Consider the following 15,205-nt stretch of genomic DNA (forward strand, 5'->3'; position numbering starts at 1 on the left):
TTCTCCCACTCTGCTTGGCAAACATCTACTGACCTTCAAGTCTTAGTTTAAATCTGACCTCCTTCCCGAGTCGAGTCCTTCCCTTGCTACGCTGTCTAGAGACCACCCACCTCACTCTCCCGAAGACACCCTGAAGTTTCTGTTCAGGACCTTTAATTGTTAGCTGTAACTGCATCTTCATTTGGGGGGCTGTTGATTACTCTCTGCGCCCCCCCCCCCTCGGGAAGCACCACGAGGGAACCTGGGCGACCCCCAGGAACACCTGCTGTGAGGTAGAGGCTGCGCTTGGTCTTACTGCCATCTGTCCAGCAGGTGGCCTCCAAGGCCTGAGCTTCTTTTGCAGATCAGCCCTCAGACTGGAGAACAGCTCCCGGGGCCCCAGCTGAGGTCTAAATGGCTGCTGGAGCCAGGCTGCCTCTTTGCTTTCTTGCCCCAGAAAGCCCTCTGCGCTTCTCTTGTGAGGCTTGGCATCTTGGTTATTGAGCTGCCTCTCCTGTAGGGACTGGGGCGACTTGAAGCTGAAGGTCTGGTGCAAATTGTTTGTTCCTCGGTCCTTGGGCAGAGCTCAGGCAGTACGTGAGGAGGGGAGACCGCCTTGGCCTATGGGGAGACCGCTCCTCCAGGCCACCCTCAAGCCTTTGGAGCCAATACCCTGGTGGTAATCCCAGCTGTAAGGTTTGCTAGTTGTTAGACTTTAGGCAAGTTACTTAACCAGGCTGCTTTAGGTCCCACCTCTGTAAGTGAGACCAGAATGAGGAAAGACATCAAAAGTATTTAGAAGCCAGGTGCAGGGGCGCATACCTGTAATCTCAGTGACTCGGGAGGCTGAGGCAGGAGGATCACAAGTCGAAGCCAGCCTTAGCAACTCAGCGAATCCCTGAGCAACTCAGCAAGACCCTGTCTCTAAATAAAATATAAAAAAGGACTGGGGATATGGCTCAGTGGTTAGGTGCTCCTGGGTTCAATCCCTGATACCTAAAGAAAAAGTATTTAGAATGGTGCCTTGCATGTAGCATGTAACAAATGCTCAGGAAATGAGAGTTTTCATTTTTAAAATTTATTTTACCTTTTTTTTTAGTTGTCGATGGATGCAATACCTTTTTGGAAATTGATTTTTATATGGTGCTGAGGGTTGAACCCAGGGCCTCACACATGCCAGGTGAACACCGTACCACTGAGCCACAAGCCCAGCCCAAGACAGCTTTTATTACTGAACAATGCTTTGCCTCCTATGGAGTCCCCCGTCCCAGCTGCAGGAGAGGAGAGGCTGCCCACTGTGCCACAGGGCACGTGCACACACATACACACTTGGGAAAAAAGTGCAAGAATAACACGCAGACTGCACCTCAAACCAGCTAGAAAGCCTCCCCCACGGGGACAGGAGGCCTGGCAGATGCCCTGTTGCCTCCCTGGCCTTGTGCCTGCTGCATCCAGCACCACTGGCTTGGCAAGACGGTTGCCATAGCAACAGATGACCAGGCCTACAAGCGGCCTTGGCAGAGCTCTCTGGCTTTTTAGGAGGGAGTGGCTTCCTTCCAAAGCACAGGCCCTCCTGTTCCTCAGCTGCAGCTGCCGCCACACCCAGAGCCCACTGTGGCTCCCAGGCCTGGGAACTCACAAACTGAGCCAACCCTGAGCCTGCCTCTCACTTCTGGGTGTCCCTTGAGCCCTGGGCACGTGCCCTCTTGCCTGTTTCTCACACCCCATTTAGCAAGGTCCCGTGTGGGTCCTCCTCCTCTACACCACCGGGACGCCCTGGAGAGTTCAGACTGCGCGCCCAGTAGGCCTCTCTTGGATGTTTGTGGGGTGAACAAAAAAGCAGAAAATGAATCCCCTCTCACCTGCTTGCGAGGAATACGGTCATGAGACAGCCTCACCTGCCGAAAGTGATGACCTCATCCCACGAACATTTATTTAGCACCTACTGTGTGCCAGGAATGACTCTGCCTGGACACAAGATGAATCCAGGTGGGTAAGTTCTGGTTTCCTGGAGCTGACATGCTGGAGGAGGAGACTGACAGAAAGCAAGAGTCCAACCAGCAAGGAAAACAGCCAGCAATGGCCAGCCATGCTGGGGACCACAATAGGGTGATGCAATGCAGAGGGACCCAGGGGCCCTGTAGGCAGGCGACGGGGAACCCTCTCCAAGGAAGCAGCATCTGAGGAAATATCCAACTGGAAAGAAGAAAGGGCATTCCAGGAAGAGGGACCAGCAAGCACAAAGGCCATGAGAAGGACCACACTGGCCAGGTTTTTAATTTGTGGTGCAGGGGCAGCTGGGGATTGAGCCCAGGGGCCCTCTACCACTGAGCTACATCCCAGTCCTTTTATTTTAATTTGAGACAGGGTTTCTTTAAGTTGCTGAGGCAGGCCTTGAACTTGTGATCCTCCTGCCTTGGCCTCCTAAGTTGCTAGGATAACAGGTACGTGCCACTGTGCCCAGCTGAATCTCATATGACTCTTTTTTTGGGTGGGGGGGTACCAGGGATTAAATTCAGGGGCACTAGGCCACTGAGCCACATCCCAAGCCCTGTTTTTTATTTTACTTAGAGACAGGTTCTCACTGAGTTGCTTAGGGCCTCACTTTTGCTGAGGCTGGCTTTAAACTCATAATCCTCCTGCCTCAGCCTCCCGAGCTGCTGGGATTACAGGCATGTGTCACGACACCCAGCCTCATGACTCTTGAATCTGGCTTCTTTCACTCCTCATTAATTCTGTGACTTTGACCCATGATGTTTTGCTCATATTGGCAGTTCACTCATTTTAGTTGCTGGGTAGTATTCCATGATAAGACACCATCACAATTTATGTATCTATTCTTCTCTTTTTGTTTATTTAATTTTTGGTGTAGGGGATTGAACCCAGGGACCTTAACCACTGAGCCCCATCCCCAGTCCTTTTTTACTGTTTATTTAGAGACAGGGTCTTGCTGAGTTGCTTAGGGCCTTGCTAAGTTGCTGAGGCTGGCCTTAAACTGGCGATCCTCCTTCCTTAGCCTCCTGGGTGACAAGGATCATAGGCGAGCACCACCACGCTCGGCCCGTTTTTCTCTTGATGAACATCTGTTTCCAAGTTTCTGTCTGCCCTGAATAGAGCTGTGGGAAGCATTCTTATACTGATCATGCCCTACAAAATGTATAGATAGCTTTAAATAGATCATACGTGCCTGTGAAGGGGCCGCTAGTTCTACTCTTTCATTTTATAGGCAGGGAAACTGAGGCTCAGAGATGGGAATGGACTTAACCCTGTTACCTGGGATTTTGTGGCTCGGGGGACACTGCTGACTCTATTCAAAGCAGAAGGTCCTGGGTCCTGGGGAGGGAAGGAAAGAGAGAGAACCTTTATTAAGCGCCTCCTACGTAGCAGGTCCTCCACGGGTATCATGCCACTTGCTATGATTCTGAAAATAACCCCGCCAATTCAGCATCGTTCTGCCAATATTACAGAGGAGAGGCCCGAGTCTAAGGAACGTGCTTAGAAGGTACAGCCAGTACTCCTGCCGGCCTGTCTGACTCCGACGCCTGACCCACTCCGTGATATGCTGCCACCCAGGGAGTGGGGAAGGCTCCCCGTGCCAGGCCACAAAGGTGGAATGAAGAAGTTGAGGGGCCCTCTGGGGCTCGGGGTTCAGCAGGAGGAGCCCTTCAGCCTTCATTTCCCCCCACGGTGACTCGGAGTTGGATCCACTCTTGCCTCCTCAGCCCAGCTCTGTGACCAGCTTTCTGTGTCCTGGGGCCAGCCAGCTCTGCACACCGCGGTGGCTCCTTATAGCTGAGCCTGAGGGTCTCTTGACTTTCCGTCCATGCCCCTTCCCCAGGGCTGTCTCTGTTCCAGGATCCCCTGCCCTCACTGTGTGGGGTCTCCATCTCAACAAACGGACCTTCCAGAATCAGAGTCTGACTTAAGGACCCCTGGGGACTTCTTCTTGGGGAGGTCTTTTTTTGGTTTTATTTTGTTTTGTTTTGTTTTGTTTTTCTCATTCCATGGACTTTCTTTTTTTAATTGTGGTAAAATATAGAGAACATAAAATTCAACACTTTAACCATTTTTAATTAAATGCTATAGTGGCATTAAGTACATTCAGATTGTTGGGCAACCATCACTATCAATCTCCAGAATTTTTTCATATTCCCAAACTGAAACTTTGTCCCCATTATACACTAATTACTGAATAGCGTTCCCCCCGCAGGGGGTGTGGAGAACCTGTGAGAGGAAGTGAGAGATGTGGACTAATGTAGAGAGAAAAGACAGGAATCTGAGAGAAGAAACCCAGGGCTCCTCTCCCAGCCAGACCTGCTGGGGCTTTCCTGCGCCTCCCCCACCCTGCACTGGGCTCTTCCCTTCCTTCCTTCCTTCCGGCCTGGCTCTGACTGCCCACCCCCAGCCTGACTCCCCCTGCCCCTCCCTACGACAGTGGGCATTCCGACCTTCTCACTGCCTCCTGCCAGCAGCAGGTGCTGCACCCTCTTCAAAGGCTTGAAGTGCGGAGTGACAGGTGGCAGGCTGGGAGGTGAGGTGGGGGGGTCTCAGGGGGATTTGTCTGTGGGTCTCTCCATGCAAAGTGCCAGGTAGGTGTGAAGTCAAAGCCAGGAGATGGCTTCTGCGGGCTATCAGAGTGGCTGGGTGGTGAGACAAAGGAGCGCTTCATTCTTTTGCTGACCCCCATGGGAAAGACCCCCCTCAGGGGCACCTGGAGGTAGAATGACAGTTGAGGCCTCTCCTGGTCCTGGGGTTCCCACCAGCCTTTGAGAGCCCTGGGATGTTTAGCTGCAAGTCTGGGGCAGATTATGAGACGACATTTCTCAAATATTTGAGAGGCAGCCCCCTGGGAGGAGGTTGTGTGTTTTGGTGGTCCCAGTGTGTGTGTGTGTGTGTGTGTGTGTGTGTGTGTGTGTGTGTATGTGTGTAACTGGAGCCAGCTGGGGAGAGAGGGAAGTGACTGGGAAGTAGGTGTCAAATTCATGTGAGAAGAAGGATGTAGGCTGTCCTAACATCCAGCACAATTCTGCAGAAAAGCAGGCTGCCTCCAAGGAATGAGCCACGAACTGTCACTGGGAGGACTCAGTTGGGCAACAGTCTAGCGGAGGAGCAGAAGGGCTCCGGACTTGGCGGGGCGGGGTGGCTTCCTCTACTGCTCTGGGCCTCAGTTTCTTCATTTGTAAATTGAGAATAGTAATGGAAGTTGCCTTGGGGCTTGGGGGAGGAATGAGATGGTGACTCTGAAGTTCAACATGGTGCCTGGCACTTGGAAAGCACCCAGGAAAGGATAGGAGCCTCGTGGGGGGCAGGGGACTCTGGAGTGAGGTGGTGTATTAGTCAGCTTTTGGTGGCTGTGATAAAATATCCGACAAAATCCATTTAAAGAAGCAAAGATTTTTTTGGCTCATGGTTTCAGTTCATGTTCGGCTGACTCTGTCGCTGGGGGCTGTGGTGAGGCAGAGCATCATGACAGAAGGGCGTGAGGGAACAGAGGCCTGAAAAGAGAGAAATGGGGTGGGGAAAGCTGCAGGGAACAAGTTATGTCCTTCCTGGGCTTTCCCCCAGTGGTCTGCTTCCTCCAGCAAGGCCCTACCTCCCAATAGTCGGTTCCATCATGATCCCATCAGTGGATTAACTCATCAATGAGATCAGATCACCATCCAGTCACTTCCCCAACGCCCACTTCTGAACACTGCTGCATCAGGGACCAAGCCCTGGGGGACATTGCCAATCCAAACCATAATAAGTGAGGAGTTAGCTTAAATCCTCGCAAGAGCCCTTTGGCCTTGACCTGAGGCACTTGCTCCGACAGTGCCTCCAAGTTGTCCAAAGTTTGTCACCTTCCATCAGATGGTCAATTTGTCCACCCACCTGCCAGATAGGATCTGAAAAGTACTTGTGTTTACGTTCAGGGCGGGGATTCGTTATTCCTGCCTTATAGAGGAGGAGACTTGCCCAGTGTAGGCATGGGGAGACAAGAATCAGGTTTGGACTTGGTCTCTGGAAGGCTGGGCAGGGACCCTATCTGGTCACGACCCTATCAATCTGCCCCTATTTCCCTCTTGGTGAGAGGGGTTCCCTGGGAAGAGGGCAAGGATGGGCGCCAGGATGGTTTGGAAGGAAGCTGTTTCTCTAGAGTCCCTCCCCAGCCTGGCTCCAAGAGGAGCCCTGCCCAGGCCTTCTCCTGGACATCACGTAGAGGACAGAGCACAGCAGGCTGCTTCCGGAGAGCCAGGCAGAAGGCACCAAGGGAGGAGCAAGGGACGCTGAGGGTTCACTCTGCCATGGCTCATATGCTGTCACTCACTGAAGCCTGGCCTGGTTCAGCACCACCCTTCAGAGGATGAGAACCAGGCTCAGGGCACCGTAGCGCACACCTGTCATCCCGGCAGCTGGGGACGCTGAGGCAGGAGGATGGCAGATTCAAGGCCGACCTCAGCAACTAATCGAGGCCCTAAGCAACTTAGTGAGACCTGTCTCCAAATAAAAAAATAAAAAGGACTCGGAGGGACTCACCTGCCACAGGGCACGTGGTTGGTATGGTCAGAGCAGGCCTTCACATCAGGCACCTTTGAAGGTGAGCTTTGAATCTGCCTCCAGCACTAGAAGGTGCCCTGGGGTTGGCCAGCTCCGTGTGCTCCTGCTGAACCTTGACCAGCACCTCCTTGAGTTAGGAGGAGTTGGCCTCGTCCAGGCCCCTGCCAGCGAGTTGGGAATATTTTACCCCAGGACAGACGCTAAGGGTCTATTGTCCTGGTGCAGCCACAGGACAGCCTCAGAGCTAAACATCGGACGCTTGCTACCTTAGGCCCACCTGGGAGTTAGGTGTCACACTGCTCCTGCCGGTGACTCAAGTGCACACACAGGCGGGATGGGAACAACGGTCTGATCCTGGCTCCAGATTTACTCCTACCTGCAGGACAGTAAATGCCTGCTCAGTGGGCCTGCGGGTGGCTGGAGGGAGCTTCCAGCAGAGCTTTGATGACCTCCAGGTTATTCATCGCACGTCATTGTACTTCTAAATTTTGTTTTGTTTCATTTTATGGTGCTGGAGATTGAACCCAGGATTTCCCACGTGCTTGGCAAGTGCTCTACCTTTAAGTTGCATCCCCAGCCCCATTAATTTTTGAGACAGCGTCTCTTTAAGTTGCTGAGATGGACTTGAACTTGCCATCCTCCGGCCTCAGCCTCCAGAGTTGCTGGGATCACAGGTGTGCGCCATAGGGCCCAGCCTGAGTTTGTTCTGAAGATGAACAGAGATGAACTTGGGAGGTTCCCTGTGACTTGGAGAAGGGGTGCAGTCACCACAGGGTGGCAGTCAGAAGGGATATATCCTTCAAGCTTTCTGTGACAGGAGGAGAGGGGTTTAATTTCTTCTCTGCTGGGTGCCTGCAAAGGAAGGTGGGATAGTATCTGTCCCCTGAGAAGACTAGTTTTCAGTCCTGAGGACAAAGAAAGAGATGGGGTTGTGTAACGAATTCTTTGTCATGGAGAACAGTCAAGCAGAGGCAGGTGACCATTACCACCAGGGGACTTAGTCCAGGGATCCCTCCTAGTGTGGCAGGGTACCCTGGCTGGCCTCTGAGACTTTGTTTCTGTGAACTGCATTTATCACGTCCCCAGAATTCTGACCCAGAGAGGGGGAGATGGTGTGAGGTCTGGGGGTGCTTTCGAATGCTTCAGCAAGAAAACCCAAAGACGGAGCCCCAGTGGAGAAACCGTGACAGCGTCCCATCTGGATGATAGGTTCATAAAATTGATTATCTGCAAACACAAAGGTGTTCAGAACTAAACTTAAAATGACATAATCAGAATATGTCATAAATACATGGGATAACAAATCCCGGTGTTCAGAAGGATAGTGGAAGGGAAGTCAGCTCCCTGTCCCCAGACCCAAGTTCCCCTTCTAGGGCTAAGCCCTCTTGGTAGCCATTTCCAGAACCTTCTAGAGGTTGACCTGGAATATAACTTCATGAGCCTATGAATATAAATATGATTTAATTTTTTATTTTTTAAAAATAGAGCCAAGTGTGGTGGACCATGCCTGTAATCCTAGCAACTCTGGAGGCTGAGTCGAGAGCATTGCAAGTTCAAGTTCAGCCTCAGTAACTTAGTGAGGCGCTAGGCAACTTAGTGAGACCCTGCCTCAAAATAAAAAATAAAAAGGGCTGGGGATGTGGCTCAGTGGTAAAGCACTCCTGGGTTCAATCTCCAGTACCACTGAGAAGGAGAAGGAGAAGAAAAAAGAAGAAAAGATCCACAAGGAGACACATTAAATGTGTGGGGGGGGCGGGGTACACAGGGAAGTCGTCCCCCTGCCGGAGGCCCCAGCACCCTCTTCTCTTATGGCGCTGACCTGCCCTTCCCAGATGAGCTCCGCCAGGCGCAGGGGTGTGGATCCCTGTCTGCGAAGTCCGCACACAGCTTCCTCCCACTCCTCCAGCACTAGAAGATGCCAGACTCTTCTGCGTTTTCTCTCCTGGCTCCCTCCCTCCTTCCCTCCTTCTTACCTAGTTGCAGAGTAAAGAATTTTCCAGAGCACATTCTTGCCAGTAGATGTGAGCCAGCCCTTTCTCTTGTGTTGTTTTCTTCCATTACATGTTCCTTTCATCCCATCCCCTCTCTCCTGGGCGCCCCTGGTGGTGTGTTGGCTAAGTGATTTCACATACCATACCCACCCTCCTTTAAAAGCAATTGGGAAGCCAGGCGTGGCGGTGGCTGCCTGTAATCCCGGCGACCCTGGAGGCTGAGGCAGGAGGATCAGGAGTTCAAAGCCAGCCTCAGCAATTTAGTGAGGCCCTAAGCAACTTAGTGAGACCTTGTTCTCTGAATCAAATATAAAAAAGGCTGGGGAGGTGGCTCAGTGGTTAAGCGTCCTTGGGTACCAAAAAAAAAAAAAAAAAAGCCACTGCGGCGTCCTGCATGCGCTTGTCTACACCAGTAGGAGGCGAGGCTGCTCCTGCTGCACGTATGGCTCTTCTCCAGGATGCGGTGTTCCCGGGCTGCTGCCTCATGGGCTGTGTGCGCCGGTGGGGGTGTTAGCAGGAGCCACTTGGGATGCACGTGACTATCATTCCCTAGAGACAGGCACCTTGGTGGTCTCCTGCACTCCACTATCTTTCGTGGGCACCACCACCCTGACTGTCCCTCCGTGGCCACCTCCAAACCCTGACACTGTGCTAGAGATAACTTTCCAGCAGCCCACATACATCTGCCTTATGTTGTAAAATAGCTGCGTGGTATTTCCAGTTTCTAGGGGCTCCACACTTTAGCCAATCATCTCTCCATGGACAGACCTTTTGGTGTTCCAATCACTCACCGTAGAAAACTAGGAATGGCCTTGTCTGGTGGTCATTTTGCACACAGGCATGTGCATCCCCAGCCTCCGCTTCTTCTCCCTCCCCCTTTTCTTTCTCCCTCCCCTCTCCTCCCCCTCCCCCTCTCCTTCTCCTTCTTTTTTGGCACCGGGGATTGAACCAGAAGGCTGCTTCACTCCTGAGCCACATCCCCAACCCTTTTTATTTTTAATTTTGGGACAGGGTCTCGCCAAGTTGCTCATGGCCTCTCTAAGTTGCTGAGATTACAGGCATGGGCCATCAGGCCCAGCCAGGCCCCACTTCTTGAAATGGAACTGCTCAGGCAGAGGTTCCTGTGTCGTTTGGACACATGCTACCCAGAAGTGTGGGAGTGTTTGCTTCTCCCCTCCACCAAAGCCGTCTCCTAGCACTAAGGGTTTCTGAGGCTCAGGAAGGGTGGTGGCCTGGCTGGGGTAACACAGCCAGCGAGGCTGGGCCCAGCCAGGTCAGTGACCTTTCCAAGGCACTGCATGGGCTCCTGTGTGTCCCAAGCCCCAGAGTCCAGGACCTTCCCTGTCAGTGGGGGGCCTCAGCCTCCCCTGGAATCTTCCTGGCAGGCAAGCACTCACACATGCCCATGATTCAGGGAGGTGTCGCCCTAGGAGCTCTGTTCCTGGAGACTGGGAGCTTGTCACACGAAGGGCCCTGGGAGGCTGTGTCAGGCCCGGCCTCTGTGGCTCCCTCGACCCCCTCCCGCCCCCACCTCCCCTGCAGCATCCTCATAAATGGCGCTGTCAGAGTGAGGCATCCTCCAGAGCCTGCAGGGGGGTTGCCTGGAGACCACTGGGCAACAGATCTGGGTTATTTCAAGGAGAGAAAGGGTGGGAGCAGCGGGTGACAGCCTGTTTATTCAGGGATGGATGGCCTCCCTCGCAGGGTTTGGCAGCCCCCTCCCACCCGCCTCTTTATCCTCAGTGTCCGGGCCTGGGATTCTGCAGTGAGACCCAGCAGAAGGTCACTCGGAGCTCCTTCCTGACAGCAGTGGGGGTGGGACGTCATCTGCATGATCCAAGGGGAAACCGTAGAAGTGCTGGCTAGGGAGGCAGGAAGTGAGGGGGTGAATGGTACCTCAGAGGGAGTCTCCCGATGCTCATAATACTGCCCTGTAATGAGCTTCCTGCAGACAGCTCTTTGTTAAGGGCTTTACATTTATCAGATCATTTAATCTCAAAATCCAGTCAAGGTAGGTGTAACTATCCCCATTTTATAGATGTGAAAACTGAGAGCGGTTGAGTGACTTGCCTGAGGTTGCACAGTTAAATGGCAGAAACTGAACAACTGCCTGATGCAGAACCTGAACAAACCACCTCATGTCGTGGAGTTGGCAGGGCTCTTGCAGGGCACCTACTTCCTCTCAAGCCTCCCAGGGGCCTTCATATAACAAACTCCCAGTCCACAGACGACACCTCCCTGAATCACGGGCAGGAAGATTCCAGGGGAGGTTGAGGCCCCCCAGATTGATAGGGAATGTCCTGGACTCTGTGACATTTGGGACACACAGGAGCCCATGCAGTGCCTTGGGACGGTGGCTAGCCTGGGCCCAGCCCGGGGTTCCTGACTCAGAGCCAGCCCTCTCTGACTCGCTGGCCTGCTCGGCCGGCCGGGTGATTTCCTCCTTGCTTTTCCAGCATTTGCGCCCACCCACATGAAATGATCATGAAATGATCAAGTTACTTGTCTTTGAGCACCTGAGGGCACGGCAGGGCAGGGCCTGGCTCCCCTCCACGACTCCCATCTAGGATCAGGCACACAGGTCCTTGATGAACAGTGTTCCATGGGGCGTGGATGCTGGAGCAGCTGTCCCTCAGGCAGCGGGCTGACAGCGGCTCTCACCCTCTCACCAACAGTCCTGTGGGGATGGAAGAAATGACCCTTCTTATGTCCTCCCTCTTCTACGCACCTAAAATGGAAATTTCAACCAGGTGCAATGACGCACGCCTGAATCCCAGCTACTCAATCCCCAGCACTGCAAAAAAAAAAAAAATTTGGGGGGGGGGATAGTTTGAACTTCATGGGTGAATTTGGGAGGCAGGAGATGCGATCCCTAAACTTAGACCCGAGGAGGGAATGAACGGGCCGTTACTAACCCTGCTGCTAATGATGATGTCAATTATTGACTATCCTGTGCTGGGCCAGGACAGTCAGGTTCCAGGGCCTTGCAGGGACGCGAGTGGGAGGAGTCCAGAGCAGACAGGGGGGCACTGCCTGGAGGAGGAGACCTGAGCTCCGTCTCAAGTCACCCCTCTGGGAGCAAGGCAAGTGGTGCCTGCCTGTAATCCCAGTCATTTGGGAGGCCGAGGCAGGAGGACCCCAAGTTCCAGGCCAGCCTGGGCAACTTAGCAAGAGTCTGTCTCAAAATAAAAAACAAAAAGGGCTGGGGATGTGGCTCAGTGGGAGAGTGCCCCTGGCTTCAACCCCCAGTGCCAAAAAGAGAGGAAGGAGGAGGAGAAAGAAGAAACCCCTTTGCCCTGGTGGGTTTGGGGCTGGGGCTGGGTGAGCTCTGGCAAGAATAGCAATAGTGACAGCTGCCACCAGTAAGTGCTGGCCCAGAGCCAGGCGCCCCTGTAGTGCCTGAGAACTAGACATTCCCAGGAAGCTAGGACTGCTCTTCAGGCCATTTTAGAATCCCAGACACTGAGAGAAATAGAGTAAGGGTCACACAGCAGGAAAGCTGCAGAGGCTAGATCCAGGCCCACATCTGCTCAGCTCAAGGTCAGAGTCTTTAACCCCTGGATCGCCTGCAGAAAGGGGGCTGCAATAACTCTGGGGCTAGATCCTGGAGCTGGGGCAGTGGCCCTGGAAGGCAGGATGACCAGGACAGCCAGGGGGCCTGTCTGGGGTGGGAGTCAGTTGGCAGGGGCAAGTTAACTGGGGCTCAGAGACTCCTGGGCTCAGGGGGAAATAATAGGCCCCAAAAGGTCCACCTGAGCTGGGCACAGTGGTGCACGCCTGTAATCCCAGCAATTCTGGAGGCTGAGGCAGGAGGATGGCAAGTTTCAAGGCCAGCCTCAACAACTTAGTGAGGCCCTAAGCAACTTAGTGAGAACCTGTCTCTAAAAAATATATATATATATATATATATATATAAAATAAGGGGCTGGGGGTATGGCTCAGTGGTTAAGCACCCCTAGGTTCAATCACAGTACCAGAAAAAAAAAAAAAAAAAAAAAAGAGATGCTTACCTGGAGGGCCCCCAAGGTCTCTGTCCTCCACGGTAATTTGTCACAGGGGGCAAAGTCAGGCCAGCTCCGGCCCTAACGTCATCCACTCCTGGGCCTGTGTCCCCAGCTTTGGCCGGCATGGTGAGGAGTAAGGCTGAGAAGAGTGGTAGGGCCTGCGTCTCGTCTTTTGTCAAGTCTCATCTTTGCTGGTTTGAACCCAGCTCCTGTCTTCCTGCGAAGAATCATCTGTGCCTGTCAAACGACAGCTCTCAACTTGAGTGTTCCCACGAGGGAATCTGGAGTTCCGCAGCTTAGGTTTCTGCCAAAGGACTGAATTTGGGAGCTCTACACAAGAGCACCAGCACCTTGCTTGGGTGAGGGGACTCCTGGAAGCCTGAGAGCTATAATTACCTGTTGTTTTTTTTTTCCCTACTGGAACCCAGGGCCCCTCATTCTTTGCAGCGACAGTTGGACTGGGTTTGGACTGTGGGCTGCTCTGTTTGTGCTACACACACACACACCCCCATACACACACGCTCACTCACATATCCATACCACTCCCACTGAACCGTTGCACAAATGTGTGCTCCTTATTCGCATCCCTGCACAAGTCTGCACATGAGCAGCATAAGCTCAGGCATGTGCACACACCCCTTTGACACAAGCACACCTCTGTACAGAGCTACCCATGGGGGGCGCTCTGCAGAGGGCTGGGGCTGTAGCGCAGTGGTAGAGCGCTTGCTTAGCATGCATGAGGCACTGGGTTCAATCCTCAGCACCACATAAAAATATTAAACAAATAAAAAAGTAAAAAAAATGGAAGGAATTAAAAAAAAAACAAACCCTGTGGAAGTGGCTACGACTCTCCCCATCACATTCCTACAAGAGAGACGTGTTCCTGGCCAGCTCTGTGCGCATCTGTCCCCCAACATTCAGGCCTAGGGTGGGAATCTGGTCCTGAAGGCTTTCTGCTGGCCCCAGCCCCACGGCCGGGCTGCAGGGCTTGCTGCTCTGAGCAGTGACTTGCCAGACGCTGGGGAACTAGGGATCACAGTGCTGGGAAGGCTTGGCAGTGTGGTTTGGGTGCGATCCGTGACCTATCCCTGCTCCTGGGGCCTGTCAGCTGAGCCCTGAGGCTGTCTGTTGGAACCAGAAGGCCTGAGATTGCTGGTTTTCCTGAGACTATCTCTGCCCTGGACTTTTCTGCTAGGTTGAACAAGAATGCCTACTGTGTGCAGGGTGAATACAAACAAATGAAAATGTGCCCGGCATGCACAGGGGACCAAGACAGGTCAGAGGTGCTTTTATCTTTCGGGAACTCAGTCTAAGGAGACAAAGAGCCACAGGCCCCATCGTCTGCTGCACTGGGGGTACATGGTATGCGCCTGCATATGCATGTTTGTATATGTGCATGTGTGTGCTGTTTGTATGTGTTTATGCAGAGTGTGCATGTGTGGGTGCATGTGTGTGCTTGTGTGCATACATGATCCAGTCTTGGCCCTGAGGGACACATTATCCTGGAATGCATCCTCAGGATGGCAGGGGCATCAGTTGGGGGATCTGAGATGGGATATGGAGCTTCCTTCCAAGAGGAAGGAAGGGAACCGTGCCCAAGGATGGAGCCCGTCCACACACCACACACTGCACCTGGGCGTCAGGTGCCCAGCTCACTCACTCCTTAAACACCTCTCTGAAGGAGGATGGAGCCCTCTTATAGATGAAGAACTTGAAGATCAGAGAGTTTCTTTACTTTCCCCAGAGGGCACAGCTGATGAACAGTGAACCAACTGGAGCCCAGCTCTGCTGGACCCTGAAGGTCAGGTCTTCTCAAGGCCACTCCTGGGCTTTCTCTGCCCCTCACCACCTCTTACGCTGGAGTCGTCCCTGGCCTGTTTCCTCGTCCATTAAAACAGGGTTAATAAAAGTATTTAGTTTTTAAAGTGGAGCCCTGAAATCCTAGGTACTGGGGGGTCTGGTAAGACCACCGGTGCACCCAAGGCTGTGTGTCCCCCCACCCCCGAGTTCCAGGGCTGGACTCTGCACAGGGGTAGGACCTGTGCTATCTTCGTCCTGGGCTCGCCCCACTCCCCCTCCAGCTCTGATTGGGGTGAGACAGGTAGTGACAGGTGAGGAAGAAGGACTTCCCCAGTGCGCCGCAGAGAGGGAGGAAGTGACTCAACAAAGCCCGACTCCCAAAGAGGAAGCCGTGGTGAGAGGGAACGCACGTGGGTGCCCGTGGGGGCGTGCGAGCTTAGAGCCAGGCTGGGCGAGGGGTCATCCAGGTGGGCCCAGCGGCGCGGCAGGCTGGCCGGGTCCCTGGGGCACCTCAGCGTTTAGAGGCGCCGAGTGGGGGCGGAGGGTTCCTTCCTTTCCAGAATTCCTGCTCCTCTGTCGCCTCTAGGGGTTGGGGGCGCCTTTCCCTGGGAGTCCAGTGCTTGGGAGAAAACCACAATCGATCCGATAGTTTGTTCTTTATGTGTTCATCCTTAGAAACCTGGAGAGGCTGAAGCACAGAGAAGGCAAGCACCCAGTTCAGGTCGCACAGCACAAGGCTGGTTCCGTAGCCCAGATACTCATCTCGGTTCCGCTGAGGCTCGGCGGGGCGTTAAAAAGCAGAGAGGGGCGACGGAAGCCCGGGCCCGCGCACCTCCCGGGAGCTGTAGTCTTCGAGGGGGTGTGGCGCCGGGGAGGCCGTAGGTCGGGCTGGAG

The 15,205-nt window shown here is 53.5% G+C and overlaps 1 protein-coding gene across 2 annotated transcripts in view; it reads left to right on the top strand.

Annotated features, from left to right (window-relative positions):
- Positions 1-15,205, top strand: part of Pald1 (phosphatase domain containing paladin 1) — a 106,057-nt gene that overhangs the window by 21,101 nt on the left and 69,751 nt on the right. Inside the window, exon 1 of one of the 2 annotated variants that reach the window (XM_047553790.1) lies at positions 14,758-14,778. The exons of the other annotated variant lie outside the window; for it this stretch is intronic. The gene's annotated coding sequence lies outside the window, so the exon portion shown is untranslated. Of the gene's footprint in view, positions 1-14,757; positions 14,779-15,205 lie in introns of those variants that run through there. 2 annotated transcript variants of the gene reach the window in all.

This window comes from Sciurus carolinensis, chromosome 5, assembly GCF_902686445.1.
Source record: "Sciurus carolinensis chromosome 5, mSciCar1.2, whole genome shotgun sequence".
In the NCBI taxonomy this organism is placed as follows: domain Eukaryota; kingdom Metazoa; phylum Chordata; class Mammalia; order Rodentia; family Sciuridae; genus Sciurus; species Sciurus carolinensis.